This window comes from Pseudorasbora parva, chromosome 6 (genome assembly GCF_024679245.1).
Source record: "Pseudorasbora parva isolate DD20220531a chromosome 6, ASM2467924v1, whole genome shotgun sequence".
In the NCBI taxonomy this organism is placed as follows: Eukaryota; Metazoa; Chordata; class Actinopteri; order Cypriniformes; family Gobionidae; genus Pseudorasbora; species Pseudorasbora parva.
The window spans coordinates 47,352,231-47,365,527 of NC_090177.1; the positions used below are offsets into that span (position 1 = coordinate 47,352,231).

Below are 13,297 nucleotides of genomic sequence, written 5' to 3' on the forward strand. Positions count from 1 at the left end.
GTCTTTGAGAAGCTTTGTTTGAGTTCAATGTCTTCTCTAACTTCAGGTGCAGCACACATTCAGATCTTGTAGCTGGATGCATTCTACCTGGTGTACTCTACCCTACACATTCAGCCAAAAAATAGCATGCTGCTCACTAAACGGGGTAGTCGTGGCCGAGAGGTTAAGGCGATGGACTTGAAATCCATTGGGGTCTCCCCACGCAGGTTCGAACCCTGCCGACTACGTGATGCTTTGTTTGCTTCAAGCATTAGGTCGTGAAGCAACTTTGTTTGAGCACTTTTTCATCTCTAACTTCAGATTAAGCACACATCTAGAATTTCCAGCTGGGTTAATTTTTCCTGGTGTACTGTACCCTTCACATCCAGTCTAGAAAATAGCATCCTACTTTCTGAATGACATTGTTGTGGCCAAGAGGTTAAGGCGATTGACCTTGAAATCCATTGGGTTTTACCTGCGCAGGTTAAAACCCTGCTGTCTACTCTATCTTCAGGTGCAGCACACATCTAGATTTTATAGCTGGGTGCATTGTACCTGGTGAACTCTAGCCTACACATCCAGCCAAAAAATAGCATTCTGCTCACTAAATGGGGTAGTCGTGGCCGAGAGGTTAAGGCGATGGACTCGAAATCCATTGGGATTTCCCCGCGCAGGTTCGAACCCTGCCAACTACGTGGTTGTTTGTCTGTTTGCTACATGCATTTTTTCTTTCAGGAGCTTTGTTTGAGCTCATTGTCTTCTCTAACTTCAGATGCAGCACACATCTAAATTTTGTAGCCGGGTCCATTCTACCTGGTGTAATCTACCCTTTACATCCAGCCAAAAAAATAGCATGCTGCTCAATAAATGGGGTAGTCGTGGCCGAGAGGTTAAGGCGATGGACTTGAAATCCATTTGGGTTTCCCGGCGCAGGTTCAAACCCTGCCGACTACGTGGTGGTTTGTCTGTTTGCTACAAGCATTTTTTCTTTCAGGTGCTTTGTTTGAGCTCATTATCTTCTCTAACTTCATATGCAGAACACATCTAAATTTTGTAGCTGGATGCTTTGTACCTGGTGTACTCTACCCTACACATCCAGCCAAAAAATAGCATGCTGCTTACCAAATGTGGTAGTCGTGGCCGAGAGGTTAAGCCGATGGACTTGAAATCCATTGGGGTCTCCCCGCGCAGGTTCGAACCCTGCCGACTACGTGATACTTTGTCTGTTTCCTCCAAGTATTGTGTCTTTGAAAAGCTTTGTTTGAGTTCAATGTCTTCTCTAACTTCAGGTGCAGCACACATCCAGATTTTGTAGCTGGATGCATTCTACCTGGTGTAATCTACCCTTTACATCCAGCCAAAATAATAGCATGCTGCTCAGTAAATGGGGTAGTCGTGGCCGAGACGTTAAGGCGATGGACTTGAAATCCATTGGGGTTTTCCCGCGCAGGTTCAAACCCTGCCGACTACGTGGTGGTTTGTCTGTTTGCTACAAGCATTTTTTCTTTTCTTTCAGGTGCTTTGTTTGAGCTCATTATCTTCTCTAACTTCATATGCAGAACACATCTAAATTTTGTAGCTGGATGCTTTGTACCTGGTGTACGCTACCCTACACATCCAGCCAAAAAATAGCATGCTGCTTACCAAATGTGGTAGTCGTGGCCGAGAGGTTAAGGCGATGGACTTGAAATCCATTGGGGTCTCCCCGCGCAGGTTCGAACCCTGCCGACTACGTGATACTTTGTCTGTTTCCTCCAAGTATTGTGTCTCTGAGAAGCTTTGTTTGAGTTTAATGTCTTCTCTAACTTCAGGTGCAGCACACATCCAGATTTTGTAGCTGGATGCATTCTACCTGGTGTACTCTACCCTACACATTCAGCCAAAAAATAGCATGCTGCTCACTAAACGGGGTAGTCGTGGCCGAGAGGTTAAGGCGATGGACTTGAAATCCATTGAGGTCTCCCCGCGCAGGTTCGAACCCTGCCGACTACGTGATGCTTTGTTTGCTTCAAGCATAAGGTCGTGAAGCAACTTTGTTTGAGCACATTTTCATCTCTAACTTCAGATTCAGCACACATCTAGATTTTCCAGCTGGGTTAATTTTTCCTGGTGTACTGTACCGTTCACATCCAGTCTAGAAAATAGCATCCTACTTTCTGTATGACATTGTTGTGGCCAAGAGGTTAAGGTGATTGACTTGAAATCCATTGGGTTTTACCTGCGCAGGTTAAAACCCTGCTGTCTACTCTATCTTCAGGTGCAGCACACATCTAGATTTTATAGCTGGGTGCATTGTACCTGGTGAACTCTAGCCTACACATCCAGCCAAAAAATAGCATGCTGCTCTCTAAATGGGGTAGTCGTGGCCGAGAGGTTAAGGCGATGGACTCGAAATCCATTGGGGTTTCCCCGCGCAGGTTCGAACCCTGCCGACTACGTGGTGGTTTGTCTGTTTGCTACATGCATTTTTTCTTTCAGGAGCTTTGTTTGAGCTCATTGTCTTCTCTAACTTCAGATGCAGCACACATCTAAATTTTGTAGCCGGGTCCATTCTACCTGGTGTAATCTACCCTTTACATCCAGCCAAAAAAATAGCATGCTGCTCAATAAATGGGGTAGTCGTGGCCGAGAGGTTAAGGCGATGGACTTGAAATATATTGGGGTTTCCCCGCGCAGGTTCAAACCCTGCCGACTACATGGTGGTTTGTCTGTTTGCTACAAGCATTTTTTCTTTCAGGTGCTTTGTTTGAGCTCATTATCTTCTCTAACTTCATATGCAGAACACATCTAAATTTTGTAGCTGGATGCTTTGTACCTGGTGTACTCTACCCTACACATCCTGCCAAAAAATAGCATGCTGCTCACTAAATGGGGTAGTCGTGGCCGAGAGGTTAAGGCGATGGACTTGAAATCCATTGGGGTTTCCCCGCGCAGGTTCAAACCCTGCCGACTACGTGGTGGTTTGTCTGTTTGCTACAAGCATTTTTTCTTTCAGGTGCTTTGTTTGAGCTCATTATCTTCTCTAACTTCATATGCAGAACACATCCAGATCTTGTAGCTGGATGCTTTGTACCTGGTGACCTCTACCCTTCACATCAAGCCAAAAAATAGCATGCTGCTTGCTAAATGGGGTAGTCGTGGCCGAGAGGTTAAGGCGATTGACTTGAAATCCATTGGGGTTTCCCCGCGCAGGTTCGAACCCTGCCGACTACGTGATGCTTTGTTTGCTTCAGGCATTAGGTCGTGAAGCAACTTTGTTTGAGCACATTTTCATCTCTAACTTCAGATTCAGCACACATCTAGAATTTCCAGCTGGGTTAATTTTTCCTGGTGTACTGTACCCTTCACATCCACATCTAAATTTTGTAGCTGGATGCTTTGTACCTGGTGTACTCTACCCTACACATCCAGCCAAAAAATAGCATGCTGCTTACCAAATGTGGTAGTCGTGGCCGAGAGGTTAAGGCGATAGACTTGAAATCCATTTTGGGTCTCCCCGCGCAGGTTCGAACACTGCCGACTACGTGATACTTTGTCTGTTTCCTCCAAGTATTGTGTCTTTGAGAAGCTTTGTTTGAGTTCAATGTCTTCTCTAACTTCAGGTGCAGCACACATCCAGATCTTGTAGCTGGATGCTTTGTACCTGGTGACCTCTACCCTTCACATCAAGCCAAAAAATAGCATGCTGCTTGCTAAATGGGGTAGTCGTGGCCGAGAGGTTAAGGCGATGGACTTGAAATCCATTGGGGTCTCTCCACGCAGGTTCAAACCCTGCCGACTACGTGATGCTTTGTTTGCTTCAAGCATTAGGTCGTGAAGCAACTTTGTTTGAGCACTTTTTCATCTCTAACTTCAGATTCAGCACACATCTAGATTTTCCAGCTGGGTTAATTTTTCCTGGTGTACTGTACCCTTCACATCCAGTCTAGAAAATAGCATCCTACTTTCTGAATCACATTGTTGTGGCCAAGAGGTTAAGGTGATTGACTTGAAATCCAATGGGTTTTACCTGCGTAGGTTAAAACCCTGCTGTCTACTCTATCTTCAGGTGCAGCACACATCTAGATTTTATAGCTGGGTGCATTGTACCTGGTGAACTCTAGCCTACACATCCAGCCAAAAAATAGCATGCTGCTCACTAAATGGGGTAGACGTGGCCGAGAGGTTAAGCCGATGGACTCGAAATCCATTGGGGTTTCCCTGCGCCGGTTCGAACCCTGCCGACTACGTGGTGGTTTGTCTGTTTGCTACAAGCATTTTTTCTTTCAGGAGCTTTGTTTAAGCTCATTGTCTTCTCTAACTTCAGATGCAGCACACATCTAAATTTTGTAGCTGGATGCTTTGTACCTGGTGACCTCTACCCTTCACATCAAGCCAAAAAATAGCATGCTGCTTGCTAAATGGGGTAGTCGTGGCCGAGAGGTTAAGGCGATGGACTTGAAATCCATTGGGGTCTCCCCGCGCAGGTTCGAACCCTGCCGACTACGTGATACTTTGTCTGTTTCCTCCAAGCATTGTGTCTTTGAGGAGCTTTGTTTGAGTTCAATGTCTTCTCTAACTTCAGGTGCAGCACACATCCAGATTTTGTAGCTGGAAGCATTCTACCTGGTGTACTCTACCCTACACATCCAGCCAAAAAATAGCATGCTGCTCACTAAACGGGGTAGTCGTGGCCGAGAGGTTAAGGCGATGTACTTGAAATCCATTGGGGTTTCCCCGCGCAGGTTCGAACCCTGCCGACTACGTGGTGGTTTGTCTGTTTGCTACATGCATTTTTTCTTTCAGGAGCTTTGTTTGAGCTCATTGTCTTCTCTAACTTCAGATGCAGCACACATCTAAATTTTGTAGCCGGGTCCATTCTACCTGGTGTAATCTACCCTTTACATCCAGCCAAAATAATAGCATGCTGCTCAATAAATGGGGTAGTCGTGGCCGAGAAGTTAAGGCGATGGACTTGAAATCCATTGGGGTTTTCCCGCGCAGGTTCAAACCCTGCCGACTACGTGGTGGTTTGTCTGTTTGCTACAAGCATTTTTTCTTTCAGGTGCTTTGTTTGAGCTCATTATCTTCTCTAACTTCAGGTGCAGCACACATCCAGATTTTGTAGCTGGATGCATTCTACCTGGTGTACTCTACCCTACACATTCAGCCAAAAATTAGCATGCTGCTCACTAAACGGGGTAGTCGTGGCCGAGAGGTTAAGGCGATGGACTTGAAATCCATTGGGGTCTCCCCGCGCAGGTTCGAACCCTGCCGACTACGTGATGCTTTGTTTGCTTCAAGCATAAGGTCGTGAAGCAACTTTGATTGAGCACATTTTCATCTCTAACTTCAGATTCAGCACACATCTAGATTTTCCAGCTGGGTTAATTTTTCCTGGTGTACTGTACCGTTCACATCCAGTCTAGAAAATAGCATCCTACTTTCTGAATGACATTGTTGTGGCCAAGAGGTTAAGGTGATTGACTTGAAATCCATTGGGTTTTACCTGCGCAGGTTAAAACCCTGCTGTCTACTCTATCTTCAGGTGCAGCACACATCTAGATTTTATAGCTGGGTGCATTGTACCTGGTGAACTCTAGCCTACACATCCAGCCAAAAAATAGCATGCTGCTCACTAAATGGGGTAGTCGTGGCCGAGAGGTTAAGGCGATGGACTCGAAATCCATTGGGGTTTCCCCGCGCAGGTTTGAACCCTGCGGACTACGTGGTGGTTTGTCTGTTTGCTACATGCATTTTTTCTTTCAGGAGCTTTGTTTGAGCTCATTGTCTTCTCTAACTTCAGATGCAGCACACATCTAAATTTTGTAGCCGGGTCCATTCTACCTGGTGTAATCTACCCTTTACATCCAGCCAAAAAAATAGCATGCTGCTCAATAAATGGGGTAGTCGTGGCCGAGAGGTTAAGGCGATGGACTCGAAATCCATTGGGGTTTCCCCACGCAGGTTCAAACCCTGCCGACTACGTGGTGCTTTGTCTGTTTGCTAAATGCATTTTTTCTTTCAGGTGCTTTGTTTGAGCTCATTATCTTCTCTAAATTCATATGCAGAACACATCTAAATTTTGTAGCTGGATGCTTTGTACCTGGTGTACTCTACCCTACACATCCAGCCAAAAAATAGCATGCTGCTTCCCAAATTTAGTAGTCGTGGCCGAGAGATTAAGGCAATGGACTTGAAATCCATTGGGGTCTCCCCGCGCAGGTTCGAACCCAGCCGACTACGTGATGCTTTGTCTGTTTCCTCCAAGTATTGTGGCTTTGAAAAGCTTTGTTTGAGTTCAATGTCTTCTCTAACTTCAGGTGCAGCACACATCCAGATTTTGTAGCTGGATGCATTCTACCTGGTGTACTCTACCCTACACATTCAGCCAAAAAATAGCATGCTGCTCACTTAACGGGGTAGTCGTGGCCGAGAGGTTAAGGCGATGGACTTGAAATCCATTGGGGTCTCCCCGCACAGGTTCGAACCCTGCCAACTACGTGATGCTTTGTTTGCTTCAAGCATTAGGTCGTGAAGCAACTTTGTTTGAGCACATTTTCATCTCTAACTTCAGATTCAGCACACATCTAGATTTTCCAGCTGGGTTAATTTTTCCTGTTGTACTGTACCCTTCACATCCAGTCTAGAAAATAGCATCCTACTTTCTGAATCACATTGTTGTGGCCAAGAGGTTAAGGTGATTGGCTTGAAATCCATTGGGGTTTCCCTGCGCAGGTTCGAACCCTGCCGACTACTTGGTGGTTTGTCTGTTTGCTACAAGCATTTTTTCTTTCAGGAGCTTTGTTTGAGCTCATTGTCTTCTCTAACTTCATATGCAGAACACATCTAAATTTTGTAGCTGGATGCTTTGTACCTGGTGACCTCTACCCTTCACATCAAGCCAAAAAATAGCATGCTGCTCGCTAAATGGGATAGTCGTGGCCGAGAGGTTAAGGCGATGGACTTGAAATCCATTGGGCTCTACCCGCGCAGGTTCGAACCCTGCTGACTATGTGATGCTTTGTTTGCTTCAAGTGTTAGGTCGGGAAGCAACTTTGTTTAAGCACATTTTCATCTCTAACTTCAGATTCAGCACACATCTAGAACTTCCAGCTGGGTTAATTTTTCCTGGTGTACTGTACCCTTCACATCCAGTCTAGAAAATAGCATCCTACATTCTGAATGACATTGTTGTGGCCAAGAGGTTAAGGTGATTGACTTGAAATCCATTGGGTTTTACCTGCGCAGGTTAAAACCCTGCTGTCTACTCTATCTTCAGGTGCAGCACACATCTAGATTTTATAGCTGGGTGCATTGTACCTGGTGAACTCTAGCCTACACATCCAGCCAAAAAATAGCATGCTGCTCACTAAATGGGGTAGACGTGGCCGAGAGGTTAAGGCGATGGACTCGAAATCCATTGGGGTTTCCCTGCGCAGGTTCGAACCCTGCCGACTACGTGGTTGTTTGTCTGTTTGCTACAAGCATTTTTTCTTTCAGGAGCTTTGTTTGAGCTCATTGTCTTCTCTAACTTCAGATGCAGCACACATCTAAATTTTGTAGCTGGATGCTTTGTACCTGGTGTACTCTACCCTACACATCCAGCCAAAAAATAGCATGCTGCTTACCGAATGTGGTAGTCGTGGCCGAGAGGTTAAGGCGATGGACTTGAAATCCATTGGGGTCTCCCCACGCAGGTTCGAACCCTGCCGACTACGTGATGCTTTGTTTGCTTCAAGCATTAGGTCGTGAAGCAACTTTGTTTGAGCACTTTTTCATCTCTAACTTCAGATTAAGCACACATCTAGAATTTCCAGCTGGGTTAATTTGTCCTGGTGTACTGTACCCTTCACATGCAGTCTAGAAAATAGCATCCTACTTTCTGAATGACATTGTTGTGGCCAAGAGGTTAAGGCGATTGACCTTGAAATCCATTGGGTTTTACCTGCGCAGGTTAAAACCCTGCTGTCTACTCTATCTTCAGGTGCAGCACACATCTAGATTTTATAGCTGGGTGCATTGTACCTGGTGAACTCTAGCCTACACATCCAGCCAAAAAATAGCATTCTGCTCACTAAATGGGGTAGTCGTGGCCGAGAGGTTAAGGCGATGGACTCGAAATCCATTGGGATTTCCCCGCGCAGGTTCGAACCCTGCCGACTACGTGGTTGTTTGTCTGTTTGCTACATGCATTTTTTCTTTCAGGAGCTTTGTTTGAGCTCATTGTCTTCTCTAACTTCAGATGCAGCACACATCTAAATTTTGTAGCCGGGTCCATTCTACCTGGTGTAATCTACCCTTTACATCCAGCCAAAAAAATAGCATGCTGCTCAATAAATGGGGTAGTCGTGGCCGAGAGGTTAAGGCGATGGACTTGAAATCCATTTGGGTTTCCCGGCGCAGGTTCAAACCCTGCCGACTACGTGGTGGTTTGTCTGTTTGCTACAAGCATTTTTTCTTTCAGGTGCTTTGTTTGAGCTCATTATCTTCTCTAACTTCATATGCAGAACACATCTAAATTTTGTAGCTGGATGCTTTGTACCTGGTGTACTCTACCCTACACATCCAGCCAAAAAATAGCATGCTGCTTACCAAATGTGGTAGTCGTGGCCGAGAGGTTAAGCCGATGGACTTGAAATCCATTGGGGTCTCCCCGCGCAGGTTCGAACCCTGCCGACTACGTGATACTTTGTCTGTTTCCTCCAAGTATTGTGTCTTTGAAAAGCTTTGTTTGAGTTCAATGTCTTCTCTAACTTCAGGTGCAGCACACATCCAGATTTTGTAGCTGGATGCATTCTACCTGGTGTAATCTACCCTTTACATCCAGCCAAAATAATAGCATGCTGCTCAGTAAATGGGGTAGTCGTGGCCGAGACGTTAAGGCGATGGACTTGAAATCCATTGGGGTTTTCCCGCGCAGGTTCAAACCCTGCCGACTACGTGGTGGTTTGTCTGTTTGCTACAAGCATTTTTTCTTTTCTTTCAGGTGCTTTGTTTGAGCTCATTATCTTCTCTAACTTCATATGCAGAACACATCTAAATTTTGTAGCTGGATGCTTTGTACCTGGTGTACGCTACCCTACACATCCAGCCAAAAAATAGCATGCTGCTTACCAAATGTGGTAGTCGTGGCCGAGAGGTTAAGGCGATGGACTTGAAATCCATTGGGGTCTCCCCGCGCAGGTTCGAACCCTGCCGACTACGTGATACTTTGTCTGTTTCCTCCAAGTATTGTGTCTCTGAGAAGCTTTGTTTGAGTTTAATGTCTTCTCTAACTTCAGGTGCAGCACACATCCAGATTTTGTAGCTGGATGCATTCTACCTGGTGTACTCTACCCTACACATTCAGCCAAAAAATAGCATGCTGCTCACTAAACGGGGTAGTCGTGGCCGAGAGGTTAAGGCGATGGACTTGAAATCCATTGAGGTCTCCCCGCGCAGGTTCGAACCCTGCCGACTACGTGATGCTTTGTTTGCTTCAAGCATAAGGTCGTGATGCAACTTTGTTTGAGCACATTTTCATCTCTAACTTCAGATTCAGCACACATCTAGATTTTCCAGCTGGGTTAATTTTTCCTGGTGTACTGTACCGTTCACATCCAGTCTAGAAAATAGCATCCTACTTTCTGAATGACATTGTTGTGGCCAAGAGGTTAAGGTGATTGACTTGAAATCCATTGGGTTTTACCTGCGCAGGTTAAAACCCTGCTGTCTACTCTATCTTCAGGTGCAGCACACATCTAGATTTTATAGCTGGGTGCATTGTACCTGGTGAACTCTAGCCTACACATCCAGCCAAAAAATAGCATGCTGCTCTCTAAATGGGGTAGTCGTGGCCGAGAGGTTAAGGCGATGGACTCGAAATCCATTGGGGTTTCCCCGCGCAGGTTCGAACCCTGCCGACTACGTGGTGGTTTGTCTGTTTGCTACATGCATTTTTTCTTTCAGGAGCTTTGTTTGAGCTCATTGTCTTCTCTAACTTCAGATGCAGCACACATCTAAATTTTGTAGCCGGGTCCATTCTACCTGGTGTAATCTACCCTTTACATCCAGCCAAAAAAATAGCATGCTGCTCAATAAATGGGGTAGTCGTGGCCGAGAGGTTAAGGCGATGGACTTGAAATATATTGGGGTTTCCCCGCGCAGGTTCAAACCCTGCCGACGGTGGTTTGTCTGTTTGCTACAAGCATTTTTTCTTTCAGGTGCTTTGTTTGAGCTCATTATCTTCTCTAACTTCATATGCAGAACACATCTAAATTTTGTAGCTGGATGCTTTGTACCTGGTGTACTCTACCCTACACATCCAGCCAAAAAATAGCATGCTGCTCACTAAATGGGGTAGTCGTGGCCGAGAGGTTAAGGCGATGGACTTGAAATCCATTGGGGTTTCCCCGCGCAGGTTCAAACCCTGCCGACTACGTGGTGGTTTGTCTGTTTGCTACAAGCATTTTTTCTTTCAGGTGCTTTGTTTGAGCTCATTATCTTCTCTAACTTCATATGCAGAACACATCTAAATTTTGTAGCTGGATGCTTTGTACCTGGTGTACTCTACCCTACACATCCAGCCAAAAAATAGCATGCTGCTCGTTGAATGTGGTAGTCGTGGCCGAGAGGTTAAGGCGATGGACTTGAAATCCATTGGGGTCTCCCCGCGCAGGTTCGAACCCTGCCGACTACGTGATGCTTTGTTTGCTTCAGGCATTAGGTCGTGAAGCAACTTTGTTTGAGCACATTTTCATCTCTAACTTCAGATTCAGCACACATCTAGAATTTCCAGCTGGGTTAATTTTTCCTGGTGTACTGTACCCTTCACATCCACATCTAAATTTTGTAGCTGGATGCTTTGTACCTGGTGTACTCTACCCTACACATCCAGCCAAAAAATAGCATGCTGCTTACCAAATGTGGTAGTCGTGGCCGAGAGGTTAAGGCGATAGACTTGAAATCCATTTTGGGTCTCCCCACGCAGGTTCGAACACTGCCGACTACGTGATACTTTGTCTGTTTCCTCCAAGTATTGTGTCTTTGAGAAGCTTTGTTTGAGTTCAATGTCTTCTCTAACTTCAGATGCAGCACACATCTAAATTTTGTAGCCGGGTCCATTCTACCTGGTGTAATCTACCCTTTACATCCAGCCAAAAAAATAGCATGCTGCTCTATAAATGGGGTAGTCGTGGCCGAGAGGTTAAGGCGATGGACTTGAAATATATTGGGGTTTCCCCGCGCAGGTTCAAACCCTGCCGACTACATGGTGGTTTGTCTGTTTGCTACAAGCATTTTTTCTTTCAGGTGCTTTGTTTGAGCTCATTATCTTCTCTAACTTCATATGCAGAACACATCTAAATTTTGTAGCTGGATGCTTTGTACCTGGTGTACTCTACCCTACACATCCAGCCAAAAAATAGCATGCTGCTCACTAAATGGGGTAGTCGTGGCCGAGAGGTTAAGGTGATGGACTTGAAATCCATTGGGGTTTCCCCGCGCAGGTTCAAACGCTGCCGAATACGTGGTGGTTTGTCTGTTTGCTACAAGCATTTTTTCTTTCAGGTGCTTTGTTTGAGCTCATTATCTTCTCTAACTTCATATGCAGAACACATCTAAATTTTGTAGCTGGATGCTTTGTACCTGGTGTACTCTACCCTACACATCCAGCCAAAAAATAGCATGCTGCTCGTTGAATGTGGTAGTCGTGTCCGAGAGGTTAAGGCGATGGACTTGAAATCCATTGGGGTCTCCCCGCGCAGGTTCGAACCCTGCCGACTACGTGAAGCTTTGTTTGCTTCAGGCATTAGGTCGTGAAGCAACTTTGTTTGAGCACATTTTCATCTCTAACTTCAGATTCAGCACAAATCTAGAATTTCCTGCTGGGTTAATTTTTCCTGGTGTACTGTACCCTTCACATCCACATCTAAATTTTGTAGCTGGATGCTTTGTACCTGGTGTACTCTACCCTACACGTCCAGCCAAAAAATAGCATGCTGCTTACCAAATGTGGTAGTCGTGGCCGAGAGGTTAAGGCGATAGACTTGAAATCCATTTTGGGTCTCCCCGCGCAGGTTCGAACACTGCCGACTACGTGATACTTTGTCTGTTTCCTCCAAGTATTGTGTCTTTGAGAAGCTTTGTTTGAGTTCAATGTCTTCTCTAACTTCAGGTGCAGCACACATCCAGATATTGTAGCTGGATGCATTCTACCTGGTGTACTCTACCCTACACATTCAGCCAAAAAATAGCATGCTGCTCACTAAACGGGGTAGTCGTGGCCAAGAGGTTAAGGCGATGGACTTGAAATCCATTGGGGTCTCTCCACGCAGGTTCGAACCCTGCCGACTACGTGATGCTTTGTTTGCTTCAAGCATTAGGTCGTGAAGCAACTTTTTTTGAGCACTTTTTCATCTCTAACTTCAGATTCAGCACACATCTAGATTTTCCTGCTGGGTTAATTTTTCCTGGTGTACTGTACCGTTCACATCCAGTCTAGAAAATAGCATCCTACTTTCTGAATGACATTGTTGTGGCCAAGAGGTTAAGGTGATTGACTTGAAATCCAATGGGTTTTACCTAAGTAGGTTAAAACCCTGCTGTCTACTCTATCTTCAGGTGCAGCACACATCTAGATTTTATAGCTGGGTGCATTGTACCTGGTGAACTCTAGCCTACACATCCAGCCAAAAAATAGCATGCTGCTCACTAAATGGGGTAGACGTGGCCGAGAGGTTAAGCCGATGGACTCGAAATCCATTGGGGTTTCCCTGCGCCGGTTCGAACCCTGCCGACTACGTGGTGGTTTGTCTGTTTGCTACAAGCATTTTTTCTTTCAGGAGCTTTGTTTGAGCTCATTGTCTTCTCTAACTTCAGATGCAGCACACATCTAAATTTTGTAGCTGGATGCTTTGTACCTGGTGACCTCTACCCTTCACATCAAGCCAAAAAATAGCATGCTGCTTGCTAAATGGGGTAGTCGTGGCCGAGAGGTTAAGGCGATGGACTTGAAATCCATTGGGGTCTCCCCGCGCAGGTTCGAACCCTGCCGACTACGTGATACTTTGTCTGTTTCCTCCAAGCATTGTGTCTTTGAGGAGCTTTGTTTGAGTTCAATGTCTTCTCTAACTTCAGGTGCAGCACACATCCAGATTTTGTAGCTGGAAGCATTCTACCTGGTGTACTCTACCCTACACATCCAGCCAAAAAATAGCATGCTGCTCACTAAACGGGGTAGTCGTGGCCGAGAGGTTAAGGCGATGTACTTGAAATCCATTGGGGTTTCCCCGCGCAGGTTCGAACCCTGCCGACTACGTGGTGGTTTGTCTGTTTGCTACATGCATTTTTTCTTTCA

The 13,297-nt window shown here is 45.6% G+C and overlaps 25 non-coding genes across 25 annotated transcripts; all 25 read left to right on the plus strand.

The window, feature by feature from the left end:
• The first annotated feature begins 145 nt into the window (after window positions 1-145).
• Window positions 146-227, plus strand: trnas-uga (transfer RNA serine (anticodon UGA)). Its single transcript has one exon. It is a non-coding gene; the product is annotated as a tRNA-Ser (tRNA).
• A 365-nt stretch (window positions 228-592) lies between these two features.
• trnas-cga (transfer RNA serine (anticodon CGA)) lies at window positions 593-674 on the plus strand. The gene has a single exon. It is a non-coding gene; the product is annotated as a tRNA-Ser (tRNA).
• Window positions 675-851: 177 nt separating this feature from the next.
• Window positions 852-933, plus strand: trnas-uga (transfer RNA serine (anticodon UGA)). The gene has a single exon. It is a non-coding gene; the product is annotated as a tRNA-Ser (tRNA).
• A 176-nt stretch (window positions 934-1,109) lies between these two features.
• On the plus strand, window positions 1,110-1,191 carry trnas-uga (transfer RNA serine (anticodon UGA)). Its single transcript has one exon. It is a non-coding gene; the product is annotated as a tRNA-Ser (tRNA).
• Window positions 1,192-1,631: 440 nt separating this feature from the next.
• trnas-uga (transfer RNA serine (anticodon UGA)) lies at window positions 1,632-1,713 on the plus strand. Its single transcript has one exon. It is a non-coding gene; the product is annotated as a tRNA-Ser (tRNA).
• Window positions 1,714-1,889: 176 nt separating this feature from the next.
• On the plus strand, window positions 1,890-1,971 carry trnas-uga (transfer RNA serine (anticodon UGA)). The gene has a single exon. It is a non-coding gene; the product is annotated as a tRNA-Ser (tRNA).
• Window positions 1,972-2,335: 364 nt separating this feature from the next.
• Window positions 2,336-2,417, plus strand: trnas-cga (transfer RNA serine (anticodon CGA)). Its single transcript has one exon. It is a non-coding gene; the product is annotated as a tRNA-Ser (tRNA).
• Window positions 2,418-2,852: 435 nt separating this feature from the next.
• On the plus strand, window positions 2,853-2,934 carry trnas-uga (transfer RNA serine (anticodon UGA)). The gene has a single exon. It is a non-coding gene; the product is annotated as a tRNA-Ser (tRNA).
• A 176-nt stretch (window positions 2,935-3,110) lies between these two features.
• trnas-uga (transfer RNA serine (anticodon UGA)) lies at window positions 3,111-3,192 on the plus strand. Its single transcript has one exon. It is a non-coding gene; the product is annotated as a tRNA-Ser (tRNA).
• A 1,192-nt stretch (window positions 3,193-4,384) lies between these two features.
• On the plus strand, window positions 4,385-4,466 carry trnas-uga (transfer RNA serine (anticodon UGA)). The gene has a single exon. It is a non-coding gene; the product is annotated as a tRNA-Ser (tRNA).
• A 693-nt stretch (window positions 4,467-5,159) lies between these two features.
• On the plus strand, window positions 5,160-5,241 carry trnas-uga (transfer RNA serine (anticodon UGA)). Its single transcript has one exon. It is a non-coding gene; the product is annotated as a tRNA-Ser (tRNA).
• A 364-nt stretch (window positions 5,242-5,605) lies between these two features.
• Window positions 5,606-5,687, plus strand: trnas-cga (transfer RNA serine (anticodon CGA)). The gene has a single exon. It is a non-coding gene; the product is annotated as a tRNA-Ser (tRNA).
• Window positions 5,688-5,864: 177 nt separating this feature from the next.
• On the plus strand, window positions 5,865-5,946 carry trnas-cga (transfer RNA serine (anticodon CGA)). The gene has a single exon. It is a non-coding gene; the product is annotated as a tRNA-Ser (tRNA).
• A 1,393-nt stretch (window positions 5,947-7,339) lies between these two features.
• On the plus strand, window positions 7,340-7,421 carry trnas-cga (transfer RNA serine (anticodon CGA)). The gene has a single exon. It is a non-coding gene; the product is annotated as a tRNA-Ser (tRNA).
• A 176-nt stretch (window positions 7,422-7,597) lies between these two features.
• trnas-uga (transfer RNA serine (anticodon UGA)) lies at window positions 7,598-7,679 on the plus strand. Its single transcript has one exon. It is a non-coding gene; the product is annotated as a tRNA-Ser (tRNA).
• A 365-nt stretch (window positions 7,680-8,044) lies between these two features.
• trnas-cga (transfer RNA serine (anticodon CGA)) lies at window positions 8,045-8,126 on the plus strand. Its single transcript has one exon. It is a non-coding gene; the product is annotated as a tRNA-Ser (tRNA).
• A 177-nt stretch (window positions 8,127-8,303) lies between these two features.
• Window positions 8,304-8,385, plus strand: trnas-uga (transfer RNA serine (anticodon UGA)). The gene has a single exon. It is a non-coding gene; the product is annotated as a tRNA-Ser (tRNA).
• Window positions 8,386-8,561: 176 nt separating this feature from the next.
• trnas-uga (transfer RNA serine (anticodon UGA)) lies at window positions 8,562-8,643 on the plus strand. Its single transcript has one exon. It is a non-coding gene; the product is annotated as a tRNA-Ser (tRNA).
• A 440-nt stretch (window positions 8,644-9,083) lies between these two features.
• Window positions 9,084-9,165, plus strand: trnas-uga (transfer RNA serine (anticodon UGA)). The gene has a single exon. It is a non-coding gene; the product is annotated as a tRNA-Ser (tRNA).
• A 176-nt stretch (window positions 9,166-9,341) lies between these two features.
• trnas-uga (transfer RNA serine (anticodon UGA)) lies at window positions 9,342-9,423 on the plus strand. The gene has a single exon. It is a non-coding gene; the product is annotated as a tRNA-Ser (tRNA).
• A 364-nt stretch (window positions 9,424-9,787) lies between these two features.
• trnas-cga (transfer RNA serine (anticodon CGA)) lies at window positions 9,788-9,869 on the plus strand. The gene has a single exon. It is a non-coding gene; the product is annotated as a tRNA-Ser (tRNA).
• A 430-nt stretch (window positions 9,870-10,299) lies between these two features.
• trnas-uga (transfer RNA serine (anticodon UGA)) lies at window positions 10,300-10,381 on the plus strand. The gene has a single exon. It is a non-coding gene; the product is annotated as a tRNA-Ser (tRNA).
• A 176-nt stretch (window positions 10,382-10,557) lies between these two features.
• trnas-uga (transfer RNA serine (anticodon UGA)) lies at window positions 10,558-10,639 on the plus strand. The gene has a single exon. It is a non-coding gene; the product is annotated as a tRNA-Ser (tRNA).
• Window positions 10,640-11,644: 1,005 nt separating this feature from the next.
• Window positions 11,645-11,726, plus strand: trnas-uga (transfer RNA serine (anticodon UGA)). The gene has a single exon. It is a non-coding gene; the product is annotated as a tRNA-Ser (tRNA).
• A 1,192-nt stretch (window positions 11,727-12,918) lies between these two features.
• On the plus strand, window positions 12,919-13,000 carry trnas-uga (transfer RNA serine (anticodon UGA)). The gene has a single exon. It is a non-coding gene; the product is annotated as a tRNA-Ser (tRNA).
• The last annotated feature ends 297 nt before the right edge of the window (window positions 13,001-13,297 follow it).